Source organism: Notamacropus eugenii, chromosome 2, assembly GCF_028372415.1.
Source record: "Notamacropus eugenii isolate mMacEug1 chromosome 2, mMacEug1.pri_v2, whole genome shotgun sequence".
Lineage (NCBI taxonomy): Eukaryota > Metazoa > Chordata > Mammalia > Diprotodontia > Macropodidae > Notamacropus > Notamacropus eugenii.
The window spans coordinates 144,011,440-144,034,436 of NC_092873.1; the positions used below are offsets into that span (position 1 = coordinate 144,011,440).

A 22,997-nucleotide genomic window follows, 5' to 3' on the forward strand; every position below is an offset into this window, starting at 1 on the left:
TCTCTGTGTGATTGTATTAGGAGCTGACATTTATAGAGTTGGCCTGGAGATAATACATCTGGTATAAAGACCTTCCTTCCTCCCCCTACCACTCCCCACCATAACATATTGATGTGCAATCTCATCCTGGAACATTGTTGCTTTCTCCTTTTTTCAAGGACATTCTAAGGCTGAAAGTCTTTAGCTCATCTTTCCGTGATGTAAGCCAGGTAACTTTGGGAAGGGCACATCATGGATTTTTAGGAGGTTTGTGTGATAAACCAGAATCTTTAGTTATCATGTTCTGTCATGTTCTAACTATTTCCTGTGAGGACAATTTAAGGAAAGAATCCACTCTAACAATTCCAGAGACTAGGAACATTTGTGGAAAACACTTTGTGGACTGTGGTTGGAGTTATTTATGTAGCCTTGATTTACATTTCTGCAACCATAGATTTTTAGATTTTGACAGGTAACTAGCAAGCATTTGTTAACAGAAGCTGTTATTTGAAAATTATTGTTGGATGACTTAACAAAAATTCCAGCAAACTCAGGGACTTACAGGCAGCACATGTTAATTTATGGGAAAAGGTTACATCTTTTGGGAAAATTCTAGGAACCCAGATCTGATTCTGCACCATTGAACTGACCTTGAACTCTGCCTCTCCTCAGATCCATACTCTGGTGTTTTCAGTTGCCTCTGGAATGAGCACTGGTTGATGAGTGTGTGTGTGTGTGTGTGTGTGTGTGTGTGTGTGTGTGTGTGTGTGTTGACACACTTCCCCTTTTCTTTAATAATATATAAAACTTCCATTTCAACACCCTCATTTTGTCTTGATAGACTTTATCCTTGTGGTCATTGCAGCATTAATCCTTCAGCTAGTTCCTCCCTGAACTAAATATGAAGCAGGGAATTTTTAAAATCAAGATTGATTAAAATTAGTGATTTCCTTGGTTTCTCTTATGAGATGAGATTTTGTATATAACTTTGCACAGCAACTAGTATTACCTTTCATCATCCTCTACTGATCAGATAAATAACTATAGATAATTTAATATACCAAGCTTTCTTGGTAAATTTCACTTTTATTTTAAAAATAAATTAAAATTTTAATTATTTTAATTTCCCACATTTTACTTTCCGATTAGATAAATGGGAAGCCTTAGTTCAAATGTTAAAATGCTAGATGGAGGCAAGTTGTGGTAGATCTACTCTTTTACAAATGAAGAAGCTAAGGTCCAGGGACATGAAGTGACAGCAAGTTTGTTATAGATGTAGGAGCAGAACCCAGACTCACATCCCTTCAATTTACTTTTGTTTTAACTAAGTATGAGCCAGGCATTAGGCAACTAGGTGGTCCAAGTGGTCCCCTTAGATCAGGACCTGGAGTCAGGAAGACCTAAATTAAAATCTAGCTTTAGTTACTTACTAGCTATGTATGTCACTTAATATCAATCTATCTGAGTTTCCTTATCTGTAAAATGATCATCATCATAATAAATACCTCCCATGGTTGTTAAGAGGATAAAATGAGAATGTATCTATCTATCTATCCATCCATCCATCCATCCATCTATTCATCTCTTCTCTGTCTCTCTCTACCTACCTATCTCTCTATCATCTGTATGTATATATATACACAAATAAAAAACTTTGTAAACCTTAAATGTTAATACTAGCTATTATAATTATATCCAAAATTCATAGGACTAGGGCTAAAGGTATGCTAGAAATCATCTCATTCAAACCTCTCATTTTACTAATGATGAAACTTAACTCAAATTCAGACTGTCTAGTCAATCATTTTTATATGGATTCTGATTTTGTTATTCATAATTTGACAATCTTCTTGATGATAATGGCAGTGGCAGGATCCCTACAAATGGTGACATGGGCAACAGAGTGTGACCCTCACCAACACAGATGTGACAGATTTCTTAGACATAGAAGCAGATCACAGTTTACTATTCCCAAAGTCATCTAGGTCCTAACAGTTCTGCAGTCTGGAAAACTCAGCATTGTTTTCTTCTGGCCATGGCCATTCTTTAGTACCAATGTAAAATGAGGACTTCAGAAGATAAGAAATAGTTTGCCCTATGTTCTTTATCTTACTTCAATAACATGGAGATGTTGGAGTTGGGGAGTATGGGAAAGCAGTAGTAGATACTGTGTGAAGCTTAGGGGAGATTTTTGTTAAACTAGTAGTTAACAGCAGAGCCAATTTTGTTCATTGAATTCATTTAAAAATGTATCCTGTGGGGAAAATAAAAAAGAAATAATACTGTTTTTTAAAGTTTCATTTACAAAGATGTCAATAATTTTAATAAAGAGGTCCTTAGATACATTTAAACTGGCATGAATCTATATTAGGAAGCTACTCATCCATTTTGCATATCTATAATCTTCAAGGATGACCTATATTTTTGTTTTCTGAAAATTGGAGATATTGAGAATCTTGATAAGATTGCAGAGGAAGAAGTTTTAAGACTGTCAAGTTCTATAATCTCTCACAGAAAAGAACAGAGGAAAACTACCACTAAAGAAAAAGATGGGAAGAGAATAGAGGTAACTGAAGAAAAAATGAGAATAGCTCGTAGAAACGACACATACATAAATGGTCAAGAAAAAGCTGAAAATATAATGAATCAATTACATAATTGACATTTCATATGAATTAGGAGAATTCAAAGAAAAGAAACTGGGTGGAAAACAATAATAATGAATTGATAACAACAGTGCCCTCAGAAACTAGATTAGTACTATAGTAAGTAATGTTGTCCAGATGTTTTCAGTTATGTCTGACACTTCATGACATTGTTTGGGATTTTCTTGGCAAAAGTAATGGAGTAGTTTGCCATTGACTTCTCTAGCTTATTTTACAGGTGGAACACTGAGGCAAACAAGGTTAAATGACTTGCTCAGGGTCACACCTCTACTAAGAGTCTGAGGCCAGATTTGATCTCTGAAAAAGGTGTCATTCTAACTTCAGGCCAGATACTTTATCCTCTGTGCCACCTAATTATCCCATCATAAGTGATAAGAGACATCAAACTGAATAATAAGCAGTTTAAAGAAAATTTTAAAAAAGACATAATTTGTAATGAAATATTTGGCAACAACGTTTGTCATTGAGAGAGAGAGACAGACAGACAGGCAGGCAGGCAGGCAGGCAGACAGAGACAGAAAGAGGAGAAAGAAAAAATAGAAAAAGAAAAAAGTCAAGGAAATTCAATAGCATGTAGAAATGTGTAGAAAATTTGAATACGAATATTGTTTCAATGATAAATAGAACTCTTTTGCTGGAAAAACAAAACAGCAGATACAGCCCAACAAGCAATGAAAGCCAAATCAAAGAACCTCAGCTAGAAGAAGGCTTGAAAATTTTAAAAGCAAAGATGACTGACTGAACTGGACAGACGTCAGATAAATAGTTTTAGTGAATAGACTCCCTCTAAAATATGAGTAAGAGTCTGATTATCATATTTCCAGAAATAGCACAAGCAAATTTTCTAGAATTATTGAGATCAGAGAACAAACCTAATTCCAAGAGGAATAAAAGATAGATTCAATTCACTCAGATATATTATCATCAGACTAGAGCAACACCAACAAAGAGATGATTTTATGAGAGAAGAAAAGCATCATTAATCACGGAACACCAATTTGAATCATACAGGATCACTTACTCCAGATGAGAAAAGACAGGAAAGTCTGGAAAAAATTACAAGGAATATTGAGATTTTTTTCTCAACGTCTACTTCCCAGGTAAGCTTAGTATGGTATTCAATTCTATTTTTAAAAAAATGTGTTTGATATTCTACAATGCATAATATGAGTTTTGTGAAACAAACAATTCTTTATAGAAATATGTACTTATTCAATTTAAATTAAGGTAAATTGATGCAACAAAGTTCTGAGCATTTTCAATATTTGGTAAGGCTAACAGTTACCAATAAAAGGGGTCTTTAGCTCCTCAGCAAACCACAAGACTCTAAATGAGAGCTGACAGATTATTTTATGGGCAAATGGAGGAACATCCAAAAGCTTGATTTATGAAATTGGAAGCATCATAAATGTGGGAGACAATATGATTGATTGGAAATTTGGAATGCAGGACTGAAATAATTCTTCCTTCTATCTTGGCACTAAGAAAAACTCATTGGTGGTGTCTACTTGCATGGTTAATACTTCACAGTGATAACAGACCAGACTTTCTAGAAGGACAGTCAATGTTGCAGAGATAATAGACTAGACTTTCTGCCCTTCACCTGCATCTAGCAGATCTTGATACAAGAATAGAACAATGATTAATAGGAAAACTAAACTTCTAAACTTAACTCAGAGACAAAAAGTGATTTACAGGAAAGTTGAACTTCCAAACTTAACTCAGAAACTTAGGTAGTTTCACAATATGCTGGTCATGATACAAAATGAAATAGACTACAAAATAGAATCGATTTGATTTTCTCAGTTTTCAGTAAAGACCATAGAAGAAATTTCGAAGGATTGTTCATAGTTGTAGATGTAGTTCTTTTTATGTTTAAAGAAGAGTTTTTGGTTATAGAGTTTTAATTATAATTTAAAAAGAGTTTTAATTATAATGAATTAAGGTAGATTGTATTTGTTTTGGTGATCGGTCACTTCACTCATGTCCAACTCTTTGTGAACCTTATTTGGGGTTTCTTTGGCAAAGATTTTGGAGTGGTTTCCATTTCCTTCTCCAGCCCATTTTCCAAATGAGAAAACTGAGACAAACAGGGTTAATTGACTTGTTCAAGGTCATACAGCTAGTAAATGTCTGAAGCTAGATTTGAACTCAAAATGCTAAGTGTTCCGAACTAGAGAAAGATTGACTTCAGACCTGGCACTCTATTCTCTGTGCCATCTAGCTGCCCCAGGTAGATTATGTATCCTATTCCAAAGATTCTTATTGTAATATTTCATTTTGGAATCCAATGATATTGGACCAAGGTATGGGATCTGCCATTCATGCTAGAAAGATTTTGATTACAATTCTTAACACAGATTGTATCTGCTTTCTGAAGACCAGATTAACTAAGTGCAGAGATATCCATTACCAGTGGTCTGACCATTTGGTGAATAACTATGGTGACCCATGGAACAAGTAAAGATTAAATATTGTCTCCCCATGTTAGTGCTCTATGAAAGAAAGGCAGAAAGAGATCAGAAGATACCAGGAATCTTTATATCATCTCTTAATATTCACTTAGTTCTTGGTACTTAATTTTTTTCCCCAATGATCATTAAGTGGGAAACTAAATCATATCTATCTTGATATTCCTGCTGTAAATGAAACCAAAAGATGATGGGATATTGCAGATACATTATAAGATAACTCACAGCTTCTCTTTGGAGAAGCAATTCTAGAATTTGGAGGAAATAGTTTTATCATCCTTGTAAAGGAAACAAAAAACATCATTTCATGAACCAATTGGTCGTCTCATATTATAGGGCTTGTAATAAATAGTTTTGAAAAAGACTATCATAAAAATAATTATAGCTTATGTGCAAAAAGCAAAAGGGTAAGCAAATTCAGCAAATAATTTGATAAAATCCTCCAACAGATATTGCTGAACTTTGATATTCATTAATTTTAATTCAAAAATGGGAATAGGAGTGGATCATGAAGATATGTTGGAAAATCTGAATGAGGAATAGGAAAAGAGAGAGGCCAAAAATTTGTAGACCATTTAGAAGTCTCACATCTACACAGCATGAACACTTTCTTTGAAGAAAGCATCAGAGAATTCTGGATTTGGTGAGTACTGAATAATATCACAAAAAGTGAACTTGATCATTATTTTGATGTCAACTCAGTTGAGAATATCAGTCTCATTCAGGGAAGGAGGCAGTTTTTCTTATATGTTATTTATGTTGCCAGCAGGAAAAGATTGCGGGGTATGTGGCTTGGAGAAGGGCTCCAAATCCCAGCCCTACTACTGGGGAAGAAAAGGAGACCTTATCTTTAGAATGCATGACTCTCAGTTTAGACTTTGCTTTGGGTATTCCTTAAGTCAAAAATCAATTCCCACATTCTTCAGAGAGACCTTGAGAGTGTCCTTGCAACACTTCTTCTGACCACCATGAGTTCTCTGTAAAATAGTCTTTTAGGCAAATAGATAAAAGATGGAAATGATCTGCAAATAATTTTATAACAACCATTTTTCATCAATATCTGCAGAGAGACCACATTTAGACTCAAGTATTAAAATGTCAGATGTGTTTAGAAATGGAATAGAAGATTAAAAAACTGAGAAAGTAGCTGCACGGGACCAAACATATATAATAAAAGATCAAGAGAACATATGCAAGTACTGACTAATACACTCGCTTTTCCATCTTATAGGTATATTTTTGGAGAACAATCAAATGCATCAAATTCATCCTTGATGCTGATATCAACAGAGAACAAGTAGGCTTTCACTAGTGATGTTTCAAAATAAACAACACGCTTACACCATTGACTAAAAGATGTAGACCTTCAGTTTGGTAGTCAGTCTAATATCCAAATTTACTTTCCTTTGGAGAGGAGAAGGAAGGGGTGGGGGAGACAGATAGGAGAGGAGGAGCTGAGTTTACTCACAGGGTTGTGTTCATCCTTCATTGCTGAAGAAGACCATGTCATCAGAGAAATGATGACATGACTTGCACTTGACTTTGTATTGAGTGAGGGAGGGCTGTGCAAGGTCACCAGTCTCACTTCTCCTCCAGAGCCATCTGAACGCAGTGACCTGATATTCCTCAGGATGACTACTCTGTAGCCTCCCAAACACTGAGCTAGTTCTGGCAATGTATACCTCAACCCATCAACCTCACCATCTATGTGGACATCCTTGGGAAGTATACTGCCAAGGTAAGTGAACTTAACCATAGTATTCAAAATCTCTTCAATTTTTGTAACCGATGGTTCCAGGTATGAATAGTACATTGATGGTTGGTGAAAAACTTCTGTTTTCTTGGTGTTGTTAGGCCAAAATTAGCAAAAGCAGCAGAGAATCAATCCATACTTTGTTGTATCTCAACATCAGGATTGTGTTTGTCCTTTGTTGCCGATAGAAGACCATTCCATGAGAGAAATGATAACATGACTTGCACTTGCCTTTGTTTTGAGTGAGGGAGGGCTGTGCAGGTCACCAGCCTCACTTCTCCTCCAGAGCCATCTGAATCCAGTGACCAGATATTCATCAGGATGACTGGAGATGACCCCATCTCAACATCAGAGGCTGCATTGAACACACAATCATATGCAAACAAAAAAAAATCATGTACAAACTCTCCTTCCACTTGAGTTTTAGTCTTTTCAAGTTGAAGAATTCATCATCAGTGTGATCGTTGACCTTGATGTCATTTTCGTCCTCATCAAAGGTATCTGACAACATTGCTGAAAACATCATGCTAAAAAGCATAGGAGCAAGCAGCCTTGTTTCACTCCAGCACGCGAGCATTATCCATTTTGCAGAACCTGGACAAGCATATTCTCATGAAATTGACCTACAATACTGATTAACTTCTGGGCAACCAAATTTTGACATAATTTTCCATTAGCCCTCATGACTGACAGTATTAAAGGCCTTGGTCATATGGGAGCATGTTTTGTACAGTCCTATGTTCTGCTCCTGACATTTCTCCTGGAGTTATAGTGCAGCAAACATTATATTGACCACTCTGTGGCCCCTTCTGAAGTCATACTGGCTCTCAGGTAGATGACCAATGTTCCAGGTGAAGGATCTGCCTACTAAGGAGGACTCTGGCAAGATTCTTGCCGACAATGACAAGGAGAGATTCTCCCTGACCTTGCTTTCCCCAAGACAATCTTTTCATTTAAAGAGATTATCTTTTTTTTTTATAGAAATGAACAATAGAGGCATTTTTCAACTCCTTGGGAATAACCTCCTCTTGTCATATAACCCGGAAAATTTCAGTTAGTTTTTGTATGAACAGTGGGCCTCCTGCCTTGTAAATATCAGCTGAAATAGAATCAGCAGCCCTCATTTTGCCACGTAAGAGGAACCAAATGATATTCAAAACCTCTTCCTCATTTGGAAATTTGACTAGAGAGGGATTGACTTCAATTTGGTAAGCAGGGCAGGGTTGGAAGAAGTGAATAAAAATTTGGGAACACCTTTTCTAGCTCCCTCCTCACACCAGGAGGTAAACAATGTAATTCTTTAAAAAGGCTGATCAAACATTCATGTGGCTGCCAAATCCCACTGCTGCTTCCAGTAAAAAGATGACATTATGGTCTTGGCTGCCTGTGTGCAACGCTGTGACTACAGCTTCCAGTGTATCCATTATGCAGAACCTGGACGTGTAGCTGCTTTATCACTTACCTGCTGCCGCAGGACTTTGAGATAGTTAAAAATGGTAAAATGGTATGGATGATGTCTTTTGATTCACACATAAATTGTACTTAAGTGAGGCAGAGTTGTGAGAAGTCATCCGCCACACTGTCTTTTCCAGAGTCATTGAAATCCAGTGGCAAGACCAAGTCAAGACAACTGGTGATGACTCACGATACAGTGGACAATCTTCATGTCTTTGGTGTCTAACTTAGCTCTGAGTACTCCATAATACCTTCTTCAGTCATCTTCATGGCCATTGGAACAAATTGTTCTCATCCACACATTTCACAAGGGGAAGTCTTCACACGCTTGGGGTAGACACCCTGTTAATTCGTCAATAGGTCTGAAAGCTCTGAGTTATCCTCAACCTGATTTAGCCTATATGCCAAAATGGTTTACCAGAGTATGGCTGCTAGGAGTGCAACAGCTTCTTGGAGTCAAAGGTGAGAATTGGGTGAGTCAGTAGATACCAAAGGTGGGAAGCAGCCCTGAATAGGACTAGGCAGCCTTCACATACCATAGGTATTAGTCTTCCCTGAACATACCTTACACCCCTATGAGTTGTGAAATAACATCATTCCTGAATCTGTACTCCTTGGATTTGACTACACAATCATCATTTTATCCAGAAAAACCTCTTCTCTCCTCCCTCTAAACTGCTTAACATGGGGATTTCATCATTTCAAATGGATATAATTACCATTTCTAGGTTGCCTGTTCTCAAATCTACTTATCCTACCTCAACCTCTCTGCTGACCTCCAATCTCATATCTCCAGTATTAACACATAACATTGAAAAATGTATTGTAAAAGATGTGTAAAGGATGATTAGAAAAGAAACAAGACCTATCACCTGAAAGTAGTTATAGGAAGATCAACACATTCATGAAAGAAGAGTAAAAGGGTTGAGCGATATTCTTGGAGCATAAGACAACTATGATGAAAGCCTACAAAAGAGTTTTGAAATAAACAAAGACAATTTAACTAATAAATAGCAAAAGATAATAATAGATAAATACATTTGGATTTGTTAAATGTAATTCAAACTGGTATTACCAGATGGAACCTGTAAAGTAACTAAAATCCAAGAAGACAATCCAAAGGCCCACCATGAGCAACATCTGCCTGAACTCAGGCATCAATGTTTCAACAGAGAAACCGGGAACAAGTGGCTGAGTCACAAAGATTTGTTTGTGGAGACAGAGGGCCATTCAGAACCAGGTCACTGACACAAGAAAGAACAGAAGACTGATCCTTAAAGAGCCCAATTTTAATGATCAAGTGCATTATTCAAAGAAATGGTGAAGACTACCTAAAAATCACTGCTGACTGTAAAAATCTAGCACCCAGTAAATACCTAGGAAGATCTGACATTCTGGGTAACATTATACATCAGATACTCCCTCTCTTTTATGGACTAACGTCAAATTCCCAGGCTACAAATACAAACTCAAAATATGCTGGAAAACTCAACTAATAAAATATAGTAGAATAAGACTTATCACAGGCTAAAATCTTGTCTGCAATTTCCAGGACACAACATTAATTCATAAAAAATTAAGAACCACATTTTAGATTGATAGTGCCATCCCAAATATGCATCATCTCAAAGTTACATGGAACAGAGAAACTCTCAGACTATAGAGATTTGACTCCAGACACCAAAACCATGTGTGGAATGAATGAGGGGCACAATCTGTGGTCTTATCTGCTCTTGGAGTTGTGCAGAAGACGATCTTTTATCCTAATACTTTTATTCAACTGCAAAAAAAAAAATCCAGTGCAATAACCCACAGACTATAAATAGCTAATAGCTAGTACTTACACAGTGCTTTAAGGCTTTGCACATTGCTTTTTATATGTTATATCAATTGATTTTCACAATAACCCCATGTCTATAGGTCTACAGGTGTCTATATTATTATGCAGAATTAAAAAGAATACAAATTAGCAACTTATCCCTGCATCCCATTGAAAAAGATAAGAATGAAATCATCACAAGAGCAATGTCCAACAATTCAATTATATCATGAGGGTTAGGGGGACAAAGAAAGTAAGGAAGTTATAATTAGGGTGATCCATGAGAAAAAGCTTCATGAACACTGAATCTGTTATAGTATCTGCAAATTTCCTAGGAGAATCCCTGAAACACCAGTCAGTGTAACTCTGATGATAGTACAAATTAGGTGAACAATCCACCAAAGATATATGCTAGATAAATTCACTCTCCTATGAATTTAAGAAATAGGCAGGGCAGCAGAGGGTTACAGGCTGGCTCTTAGGTCAAAGCATCATGTAGATCAGCTTTACACTTAGAATAGCAGAGCAAATTGCATTCCTTCACCTTTTGGTACCTGTAGAATGCAAGATACATTGGGCCAAATCAACAATACAATAATAGCCTCACCAGCTAGAAATGCTTTGGTGCATATGGTGCTGTCCACTGAGCCATGAAATGGATTGAAGATCTGAATGCTTTCATTATATGCCAAGCTACATCATAATAAAATTGGAAGCAGATCTCACCAGTTATAGGTAAAGACTTTCCAGTGCTTTTTATCAACTATATACTCAATTCTGAATTATACAATGGATCAATGCAGGACAATCATCAGAAATAATCTCATTCCTAAGCGAAGATTAAAGGAAGTAGAAATAATCGAGGAGTTGCTTGAGTCTGAAATAGTAAGAGGCAAAATGAAGAACTTGAAAGCATTAAAAATAGAAAGAATTCAGGGAAGATGGCAGAGTAGGCGAGAAAACTTTCAGGTCTTCAAATTTCCTCCATAGAAAAAGACAGAACGTTGCCACAGGGGCAATGTTGAGCAGCAGAAATAAAAAAAGTTAGGGTAAAGCAGTTGTTCTCCTAAGACAACCTAAGAAGACTTCAGGAAAGACCTGACCTCCAAGAGCAGAGGTTTGCCCCAAGTGAAGTGTAAACACCTCCAGGCCAAGTCTGTGGAATCAACAAACAAGCCCTGGGGGCAGCTGGGGAGGGGAGGCAACCTTAGCCTTAAAAACTTTCACCTCCTTGACAGTGTAGTGATCTGAGAGTTGAGGAGCAGCTGTGCTGATCAAACATTCAAGCTGTGGTGGTGGAGAGAAGGAGTTAGCACATACTTGGTGAGTGCAGTAGCAAAGGGGTGGGGACTCTGCTGGCTGTGGGCAATTGCAGGAGAGTGAAATCCTTGGTTTGAGTTCCAGGGAAGAGAGGACAACTGTAGTTTGCAGCCGCAAGAGGGACCACAGGGAGTAGGATTGTTTGCTGAACCTAAGGCCTCTAGGAATGGAGAGGAGAGCCCAAGATTGAGCCCTGGAACAGACCTCAGAAAATGAGGCTTGGACCTGTACTCCCCATATCTCAGGACTATAACTTGATTACACTTATAGCTGCTAAAAACAAAAGAAATAAAAGTAAACAAGCAAAGGAGAAAGAACCCAAAAATAGATAGTTACTATGGGTGTAGAGAAGATCTGAATTCATATTCGGAGGAAGATAATGGAACTAAATCACTTCTTTTCAATTAGAAATATCAAATGGTCCCAAGCACAAAAATATTTCTTAGAAGAACTTAAAAAAGGAATTTAAAAATAAAATGAGAGATCAAGGAAATATTAGAAAAAAATAAAAGCAATTGATGAAAATCAAGAAGATTATGAAAAGTCAACCAACTGAAGTAAAGAACCAAAAACTAAAGGAAGAAAATAATTCTTCAAAGCTAGAATTGCTAAAAGAGAAGCTAATGACATCCTAAAACACAAAGAAATAATAAAGCTATCAAAAGAATGAAAAATAGAAGAGAATATGAAACACTTCCTCAGAAAAACAACTGATTTGGAGAACAAGTTGGGGAGAAATCATTTAAGAATAGTCAGATTGCCTGAAAATTATGATAAAAAAAGAATCGATATAATATTACAAGAAATTATCAAGGAAAATTGCTGTGAAGTTCTAGAACAAGAAGGCAAATCATAAGTAAAAAAAATCTACTGATCACCATGTGAAAGAGATCCCAGGAGGAAAACCTAAAGTAATATCATAGCCAAGTTTCAAAGTTCCCAGGTTAAGGAGAAAACATTGGAAGCAATAAGAAAAAAAAATTAAATATCATGCAGCTACAAAAAAGATTGCACAAGACCTACTAGTTACTGTTTTAAAGGACTGTAGATCTTGGAATATTGTATTTTGTACAACAGAAATATTGGGGTTACAAGCAAGGGTATCTTACCGAGCAAAGTTAAGTATTAACCTGAATGGAAAAAAATAATATTTAATGAATTGAAAGACTTAAGGGAAAATGGTTTTAGACCATTTAAAACTATTGGACAGTATAAAATGTCTGAGAGTATACCTCTCAAAACAGATGTAGGAACTACAGGAATATAAACATAAAATGCTTTTATGTAAATAAAGACAAAGATGAATAACTGAAGTAATATTTATTGTTCATGGGTAGGTAAAGCCAATACAATAAAAAAATGACAATTAACTAATCTACTTATATAATGCCAACCTAATTAAATTGCTAAAAATTATCTTACTGAGTTAGAAAAAATAACAAAATTCCTTTAGAAGAGCAAAAAGTCAGAAACTTCAAAGAAACCAGGGGAAGAAAAAGATGAAAAGGAAGCAGATTCAGTAGTATCAGACCTTAAACCATATTATAAAGTAAGAGCATTGTTGTAAAATGGATAATTTTGATTATTTTGGATTAAAATTTCCTTGTACAAATAAAAACTATGAACCTAAGAATAGAAGGAATGCCAAAAATTGGGGAAAAAACTTCCATAGACCATCTCTCAGATAGAATGGGATTGGGTTGGAGTATTGTTGTGGTATAGGAAGTGATGAGCTGGCTGATTTATAAAAACATGAAAAGACTTGGACTAATGAAAATGACACTATGCACCTTCAGAGAAAATGATGGCAAGCAGAAATAAGCATAGTAGTCATATATGTATAAATGTATATATGTGTATGCTTATATTTATGTATATGTATAATGTATATATATATCCATATATATGTATAATATATGTGTGTATACACACACAAACACAGTGACACACACACACGTGTCTATATACTTCCATGCTTAATTGTAGCCTTTGGGGAGGTGGGGAAGGAGGGGAAAAGTAAAGGAAAAAGTATACACCAAATAACAAAAGAAAACCTACAAGGAAGAAAAGAAAAGCTGTACAGCTTTGAAAACAATGTGTAGCATTTATTATATAGATTTTCTTGAAATGGAAATTTATTACTTTAAATTGAATCTTCTCTTATGTTCTGCTATGCACATGGTAACATTTTCTTCTTTTTCTTATTTTTTACTTAAATTTAAAATAAATGTAAAAACAAAAAAAAAAAGAAAGCATTCAAAAATTAAACCTAACACAAACTCCAGAAGTGCTACCTAATAGTGCATTCAATGGCAAAAATAATGCTGATGTTGGGAATAATTTTGATGGGGAGATGGGTGTTCTTAGAATGGTATTTCAAAAAGCACATTTTGTATTATCATACATTCAAGCAATAGATCAATTATACATTATACCAAGCACAGTAATTAAAAAAAACCAACATAGTTCATTCCATTGGTTCTAAATCTTCTCTGCAACATGACTAATGTGAAAATACATCTAATGTGAATGTATATGTAGAGACTATATTGTACTGCATACCCTCTTGGAGAGGGAAAGGGAGAAGAGAAGGGAAGAGGAGACAAGTTGGAACTCAAAAGCTTGTAAAACTTAATCTTGTAAACTAAAAATAAGTGAATAAATAACCAGTATATTCTTTCACTATTCTGATAAATACATTTTTCCAAAATATTTGAAACATAATGAAAGCATTTCAAGACTTGCACACAGTGTGTGTGCTATGGTCAGTGCCACAGTATGAACCAGAGGAGAAAAGGTGAAGCTAGAAGGGAATATCCTTTAGGACAGACTTCAAATACCACTACTGCAGAAGTGGCTTGATAAAACTAATGAAGACTTATGGAAATCATGGGATGATTACATCAGCATCTAGCCATTTTGTGGATTACAATGTCCCATTGCCTGATTAAAGAAAATCATAAAGAAGTATGAAAATGGAATCCAGAAAATAAAAGTATATCAGAAATTCTTTATTCAATTATTCAAAATTTGAAAAGTGAAAAACCAATGGGCTGACATGATACAAGTATAACACTGACATCATCTGAAAGCCACGTGTGTTACATTCTAATCCCCCATTCCGATGCTGCAAGCTTCTACAATACCCTTAAGAGTGTTGGTACTGCTTAGAATGGCTTCAATTGGTGTTCCCTCAATTTTAAGGGTCATCCCCGGCACCCCAGTTCCATTTAGCCACTAAAAGATTAGCTTTTACATAACAGTACTTACATCAAAAGGTATAATAACAAATACACAAACTTATTCATCTAACATGTTGGGTCTTTACCTTTTGGATTTAGCAGAAAGAAAGAAACCATCTACATTTCACTAGTTTTAAAGATAAAGCCTGCTTTAGTTGTGTAGCTAATCAAAGGAGGCTATACTTACTCACATGGCAGGGGACAGAGAAATCATCCATCTTAGGAGATATGGCCATGCCTAGGCAAAGCTCTCAGGGCACCTCTGTATTAGTTGATCTGTGACCTGATCATACATCAAAGGCCCTATTTCTCGAAGAATCAAGAGCTATACAAAGAACCACGTCAACAATTTAATATCAATCAAGGGCTGTATTATAAAGATTTGAGAATCAAAGAAATTAAAGGAGAGAGAGAAGAAAGACAACCACTGAAAAATGTTGTCAATATATTTGAAAGGACTCTAATGCAAATAGGATCAGATATGAAAAAGAAACTTGTGTACCATCAACATAATGAAATTGTTGTGTCCAGCTTTCATGACCCCATCTGGCGTTTTCTTGACAAAGATACTAGGGTAGTTTGTCATTTCTTTCTCCAGCTCTTTTTTATAGATGAGAAATTGAGATAAACAATGTTAAGTGACTTTCCCAGGGTCACACATCTAGTAAGTGTCTGAGGCCAGATTTGAACTCAGAAAGACAGGTCTTCCTGACTTCAGGTCCATCACTCTATCTACTGCACCACCTCACTACCCCAGTGGAGTTGCACCAAAGATATTTTGGTGGATCTAAAGATGAACTTAGTGTTTCAATATTTTTATTTAGTTACAAAATTGTTTTATTTACCTCAACAGAAGTGTAAAGAATGTTAAATATAGTAGAATGATAGCAGAATAGTAACTTTTCTCAGGTTATTTTTTATCTGAGCATCATCAAAAAGATAAGAATGATTATAGTACTAATAGTAAAAATATCAACAGTTGACATTTATACAGTGTTCTAAATTTTGCTGAGCACTTTATATATGTCATCTCATTTACAAAGGGATCTCATTTGATCCTTGGACTTCCTTGTGAGGTAGATCATTAGTCTCATTTTTATTATCCCTTATTATTCTTCCCATTTTACAATGAGGAAAACAAAACTTATGGAACTGAAATGACAACTAGGGTCACACATCTAGTAAATTTGTGTGACAAGATTTTATTCTGACTTCAAGTCTAACACTATCCACTATGTCTCCATATACAGTGACTATTTAAGATTTTTTAATTGCATTGAAATAATGCAAGTTACAGTTGAGTTGAATATTCCAATCCAAATGTTTTGTAAAATAATGAAATCATAGCCAGACTTTAAAAAGGCTAACAAAAAGTCCTCAGTGTAATCTTTTCTCTCTCTATTCCCCAAATTCCAATACTTTATTTTTATTTTTTAAGAAATGATTTTTCTATATTGAAAATTAATACTTTTATTTTAAAGATATATTTTCAGAAGGAAGAACATTAAAAAATATCTCTCTTTGGGTGTATAATTTTATATCTACCCAACATTTTGAGTCCATATTTTTGGTGGGCTATTCTGGTTTTTGCATTCATTTAGAGCAAAGAAAACAAGATCAAATTCAACATTGGTTGAAGAAGAAGAGAAAGGACAGAGAAATATATCTATGCCATGAAAATGTGACAGGACCATTTCTGAGACCTTGATATTCAGTTTAGCATGATTAGACTTAATAAATTAGGAAAAGTATGCCCATAATTCAACTCACTGATCTCCACAGGCCCATCTTTTATTTTGGAAATAGTTAGAGATATCTAATCATTTTATAGGAGAGAAGGGACATGGTACTGGGGAGACCATGTTTATATGTAAGTCAATTATCTTCAATCTTTTTCGCTACAACTCAATCATTTGTGTGTTTCAAGAACACGTTATTGCTTCCAAGGGGAATGAAGAAGGGAAGAAAGGATTTTGACTGGAGCACTGTAAACCCATAATTATTGAGAAAAGAAACAAGTCACAATACTGATGGGAGATCAGTATTACAATAGTTCATAAATGAAGGTAAGGTGGCTTAATAATGAGACATTACAACAATGGCATGGGGTTGTTTTTTAAATGATGACAAAACATACATACATTTCAATTTAAGCATATTTCTATTTATTTCTTTCATCAGACTTACATCTTCATGAGAATTGAGTACCAATCAACAATTACTTGGTTAAAACCGAAAGGAAGAAACAAAGGAAATAATAATTCTCAGAATTTATATCCTAGATTTGGAGCTGGAAGGGACTTCAGAAGCCATCTAGAACAGCCTCCTAATTATAAAAAGGTAACTGAAATCCACTGAAGTTAAGTAACTTGGCAAGGCATTAAGCCTCAGAGGTGAGTTTGACCGACTTATTATTATTTTTCTAAATATAATTAAAGAGATTAAAGAACTATGTTTTAAAAATTCCTTTACTTAATAGGCACATAACAATGTTCCATATTTTTGACATAAGGAGAACTTCTACAAATTGTGCTCTCTTTACATTGAAATAACAAAATCAGAACTAAATTACCTTGGGGAGATAAGGGAAGGGAACCTACTAATGGCTAAAAAATTTTGAAAGAAAAAGGCTTTACATAGAGTACATGTAATTTATTTTAAAATTGGACAACTTTATAGTTTTTACCTCATACTTTCACATTGTTTAAAGTAAACAAAAAGTATAATAATCTTGATGTTCATCTTTTAAATGAAAAGTCTTATATTTGTAGGTTTTCAGAATTAAAAGTACTATTTCTCTAATATGCTCCACAATATTTTTACAAAATACAAGAATACAAGCAATATTCTTTCTGCTCATTAGACAGCTGTTAGTCATTAAGATAATGCATTTTGAGCTTCTTCAACCTTGAAACATGTGCAAGTGTTTATACATTTCAGCTTGAGGAAAGATGTTTTTCTAACCTTCTGACCAAAAAACACTTTAATCTTGATTTTGTTTTTTTGCATTATTACAACATTTCAGGTTCTTCTCAAGAGATTATTGAAGTTGCCAGCTAGCAAAAATGCTAATTGTAGCCAGTTACATTCTGAAAGTTCTTATGAGTTTAGTAGCTTACTGCTTCTGAAGCATTTGGGTCTAAAGTGACCTTAGAAGAGCTCAGAATTTAGAGTCAAAAGGCCTAGGTTGGAATCCTAGCTCTAATATCGCAGAGCTATGTGACCCTGGTCAGAAAAGAACAAATGATCAAGATGCCCCCCTCTAGACTATACCAATAAATCCAATAAATGATCTTGCAGCTTATACCAATTTAATTTTTAGATAGCAATGATCAACTGACCACAGTACTGTGAATGCATTATATTCAGTGTAGAATATGGTAGGACTATTTTTCTTATTCGGGTTCTTAGGCTTCTGTTCATGCTGCCCAAGATTGAATTAATTCAATTTGCATCATATTCTTCTCAAGAGAATGGAATTCCCTGATAGTAGGAACATGTGTTTTCTTTGTACCTCTAACTCTTAGCCCAGTGCTTTGCACACACTAGGTATTTATAATTATTTCTTAGATTGGTTACAGTAACTTTTTTGGGTGCCATGTCATGCTGTTTACTCATTGATCCATCCAACAAATATTTCTAAAGTGCTTACTGTGTGAATAACACTGAGGACTCATGCTGAACCTAAAGTTCCCTAAAACTTTGACTCCTTCCCCACCCCTGCCCCAAGCTTCCTCTGTTCCATAGAGGAATAACACAAACATTCCACAAGAATTCTACCATCATCTGGTAGAGTTGCTTTTTCAGCCCAGCTTAGAACTTTGCATTTGTCCCCACTGTGCTAGTTTAGTAAGATTTTTTATGAGCCTAATTCTGTTGTTCAGTATGTTACCTATTCCTCTCAGCTTTGTGCCGTCTACAAATTTTATAAGCTTATCATCTATATGGTATATGTTGTTTGTCCTTTGTTTTTGAAGAGGACTGATGAAATCACAGGGTGATGTCTTGACTTGTGGGTAAACTGAATTTAAGTGAGGCAAAGTCACACAAAGCCATTAATCTCACTCTCTCTTCCAGAAGCATCAAAATCCAATGACAAGACAAAAGTCAGAATAACTGGTGATGGCCTGGGATGCAGTGGATGACCTTGGTGTCCTCCATGTCAGACCAAGCTCTAAGTACTCCATAGCAACTGCTTCAGTCATCTTCATGGCCACTGGAACAAATTGTTTTTGTTGACCTGTTTTGCTGGGGGAATTCTTCACATGCTTGGGGTAGATCTCCCTCACCCCTCACCTAAATCACCAATGAGTTTGAAGCCTGTGGGTTACCCTCAACCTGTTTTAGTTTGTCTGCTAAAATGGCTTACCAGGGTATGGCCACCATGTGTGCTACAACTTCTTGGAACCAACTTGGTGAGTGTTGGGTTGATCAAGTGGACACCAAAGGTGGAAAGCAGTCCTGAAAATATGGCTACGGGGCATGCTACAACTTCTTGGAGCCACAAATGATAGATGAATGCCAGGTAGACACCACACAACGATGAGCAGCCCTGAAAAGGACTCAGTCTACCCTTACACCAGAGGTGCTAGTCCTCCTTGAACATCTCACACACCCCAATATGGTAGATAATATAGGGTCAAAGACATAATTCTAGGTTCAAAAGAGACATATAAGTGACTTTCCTTTAGGTCTGATCATGAAGCTAGTCTTTAAAAAACAAAACAAAACATTACATTTTTGTGGAATTTTTCTCAGCATTTGTGTATGGGATCCTGGATCCCTCCTCTGAACTCCCATAACATTATCATGCTACTTGCATTGTATTTTTATATTCTAGTTATACCTACATGCATTTTATCTCTTATACTAGACAGGACTTACTCTATTTTATAAGATTTTTTACGATCTGAGGACAAATATCACGTCTTACGAATCTTTGGGTAGCTGGCATGTAATATTTATTGAATGAAAGAAAGAATGACAAAACACTGAACTGAACATGGATAATAGAATTATGCTTTTGTTTAGATATTAATATTCCATCTCTAGTCACTACCCACTCTTACTTATCCTACACAGTACTGTTGAATCTTTTTGAAATCAACAAAGACAAGAAAAACAACAATAACAACTTTGCTTTAAACTTGTCACTCAAGTTGGATGATACTACATGAAAAATAAGATCACTCTTCTTGGAATTTAAGGTCCTCTACTCTCTAACCCCATATTACCCAAGCAACCTGATTTCTTATTATTTCCTTATGTGGAAGGGAACTACTTGACTCCCCTCTTTCCCTTCTCTTCCCCTCTTTTCACTTCTCTTCCCTATCCCTTTACCAGATTATGGTAACAACCCACCTAAAAGAAAGAAGTCTCTGATGTATTCAGTTAATGGAAATATGTTTTACTTTACCTTTGAGCAGTTCTAAAGGAGGATGCTAGAGGGAATGGTTAAGGAGGGATTGAACAGTTTTAGGAAAATGATTCTCGAAGAGTATGTATGTGCCAAAAGTTAAGAGACTACTATTCTGCTTGATGAAGCTGACTGTTACCTGAAACTTCCTCTGAATTGTGTAACTATGTATTAACATGCTGTAAAATTTTCCTTGTACAAGAATCCTATAAAATGGGACTTCAAAATGTCTTGTGGAAAGAGATGTTCAAGGACATGAAGGAAATTCAAGCCAATTTGGACATTTTTCTCCTAAGCAGAACAAAGCTGGGATCTAGATGAATCATACATTGAGAAAATTGTTTCTGGCAGACTTGTACCTTACAACATAGAGTACAGAATTTTCTTCTGCACTAGGATGTAAACTCCACTCCAATCAGGCAATTTCTGTTTATGTGTATTGGCTTGTAGCGACCCCACCTAAAATCCTACCCCATCACTACCAGCACAAATCGTAGCTGTATTCAAAGTCCACACCTTCCATCACAGCCTTTCCCAACTACTCCAGCCTACACATCTTGACCTTCTCAGAATACTTACTGGTCCTTACTTTCTGTACCACAAATTTTGGCACTGAATTAAATTGTATTTTCTTTTAATCTCTCACTTTTTATATGTAAATCTCTCTAAGAAGATACATCTCCTCAAAGGTGTCTTCCATAATGCCTAGAATCATGGCTAGCACACATCAACTACTCTAATTCCAGTTGGTTGGATTGAATTGAACAATTCTCAGGGCTGTGGAATGATGCTACAGGTGGAGCAGCTTGTAATTATAGACAAATATTTCTTGTTGAACACTAAATTGGAAGGGCTTTTTATGAATAATCTTTGAAGTATTTCTCTGCACCCAAAGGTCACCATTAACATATTTAAAAGCAAAATATGCCTGGTTCTAAAACATAATGTTCTGAAGAGTCCAATCCCCCAGCTTTCCTTTTTATTATGTCATATTTTACTGGAGAAATATCTAATTATTAAATGTTAACTAAACCATTACTAACATACTCTAGAGGTATGACTAAGTTTGTTTTCTCTTGGATAAAAGATGTGAACTTGAAGAACAGAGTAGAAAATGTTCAAAATATTTCAACTTAAAAAAAACTGATTCATAAGTGATCGCTCTCTTGGGGACTGTAGATTATTAAAAACAATACAGCTCTTCCATTAAAGGACATTTAGCCACAAATATCATTTGAGTAAGCCCTTGAGTTAAACTGTAGTTTGCAACACACATACACACATATACGTACACATACGCATGCACACACAAACACATGCACACACACACATACACACACACATGCACACATAGTGTCCTTTAAACCGCTATTATGATAGGGAGAGGAACTGAACTTGTAGTAACTGAGATAAGGAACACCTGGGTGAAGAAACTCCCTCTACCAATGCAACTCAGATCTTCCACCACTTAAAGTCGTAGAGAGTTGTGTAAAGCATAGAAAGGCTAAATGATTTGCCCAGGGTCACATAAGATGTGCCAGAGATGGAATCTGAACCCAGATCTTCCTGGATTTACACTACTTCTCGATTCATTATGTCACCACTACTTTCAATGGTAATTAACATTTATATAATATAATTACGATTTGCCAAGTGTTTTGAATGCACTAATATAATTTTATCTTCATGTAACTGTATACAGATATAAAATGATGCACATTGTTTTGCAACTCATATATATTACTTATATATATGTATATATATACATATGTATATATATACATATATATATACATATGTGAATACATATTATCTCATCATCCTAAAACCCTGTGAGGTGTTGTTCAGTCATTTTCAGTCACATCTGACTCTTCATCATCCCATTTGGGGTTTTCTTGGCAGAAATACTAGAGTAATTTGTCATTTTCTTCTCCAGATCATTTTAAAGATGAGGAACTAAGACCAAACAAGTTAAGTGACTTGCCCAGGGTCACACAGCTAGGAGGTATCAGAGACCAGATTTAAATTCAGGAAGATGAGTCTCCCTGATTTTAGGCCTTGTACTCTATCCACTTTGCTACCTAGCTGCTCTCCCTGTGACATAGGTGCCATGAATATTATTATCTGTAGAGAGGAGGAAATGACTTGGAGAATTTATGTAGCTTGCCCAAGGTCACACAATTAGTGTCTGAACCCAGGTTTTCTAGATGTCAAGTCCACTCTCCTAGCTACTACACTGTGTTGCCTCTTTCTATTTTGAAGCTATGGATTCAATTGTGCTATGAGACTAACCATGGTCCCTTTGGATGTCCACCATGCTACATAGCATATCTCTTTCATTATAATGTGTAAAGCTTTGAAAATGTGCTTAATGCTTATCCACAGACACAAGATTTCAACCAAAAAGAGGACCTTTTAACAATATCTTGTTTGGAATAGTTGTTTCTTCTCATGAGTTTTTGTTGCTATTTTGTTTTTAATTTGAACATAGGTTGTAAAATTTTTGCATGTTCTTGCTTAAAAGACAGTGTTACCATAGGCTGCCTCATGTAACAGAAAGAACAGAAAGATATAGGTCTGAATCCTTCCTCTGACCCTTGTTAGAAGCATGATAGTCATCAAGTCATATAATTAATATATCTGATTCGATCCTCAATTTTCTCATCAGCAAAATGTTGATTAAAAAAAAAATAGGACCTATCTAATGGGATTATTTTGAGGATCAAATGAGATAATGGATATAAAGTGCTTTGTCACCCTTATGGTTGCTGCTGCAGCAGTTGCTGTTTTGTCCTTCATTCTCAAAGAGGACCATGATATCAGGGAAGTGATGCCATGTCATGCAAGTGAATTGGATTTAAGTGAAGCAGGGATAT

At 35.6% G+C, this 22,997-nt stretch overlaps 1 long non-coding RNA gene across 2 annotated transcripts in view; it reads left to right on the forward strand.

The window, feature by feature from the left end:
- Positions 1–20,759, forward strand: part of LOC140526419 (uncharacterized) — an 82,311-nt gene extending 61,552 nt beyond the window's left edge. Inside the window, exons 2-7 of one of the 2 annotated variants that reach the window (XR_011974364.1) lie at positions 3,657–3,745; positions 5,616–5,759; positions 6,713–6,854; positions 16,633–16,771; positions 16,887–17,045; positions 18,783–20,759. This is a non-coding gene — a long non-coding RNA (uncharacterized lncRNA). The remainder of the gene's footprint in view (positions 1–3,656; positions 3,746–5,615; positions 5,760–6,712; positions 6,855–16,632; positions 16,772–16,886; positions 17,046–18,782) is intronic. The other variant, XR_011974365.1, reaches the window with a different exon arrangement.
- Positions 20,760–22,997: the final 2,238 nt, after the last annotated feature.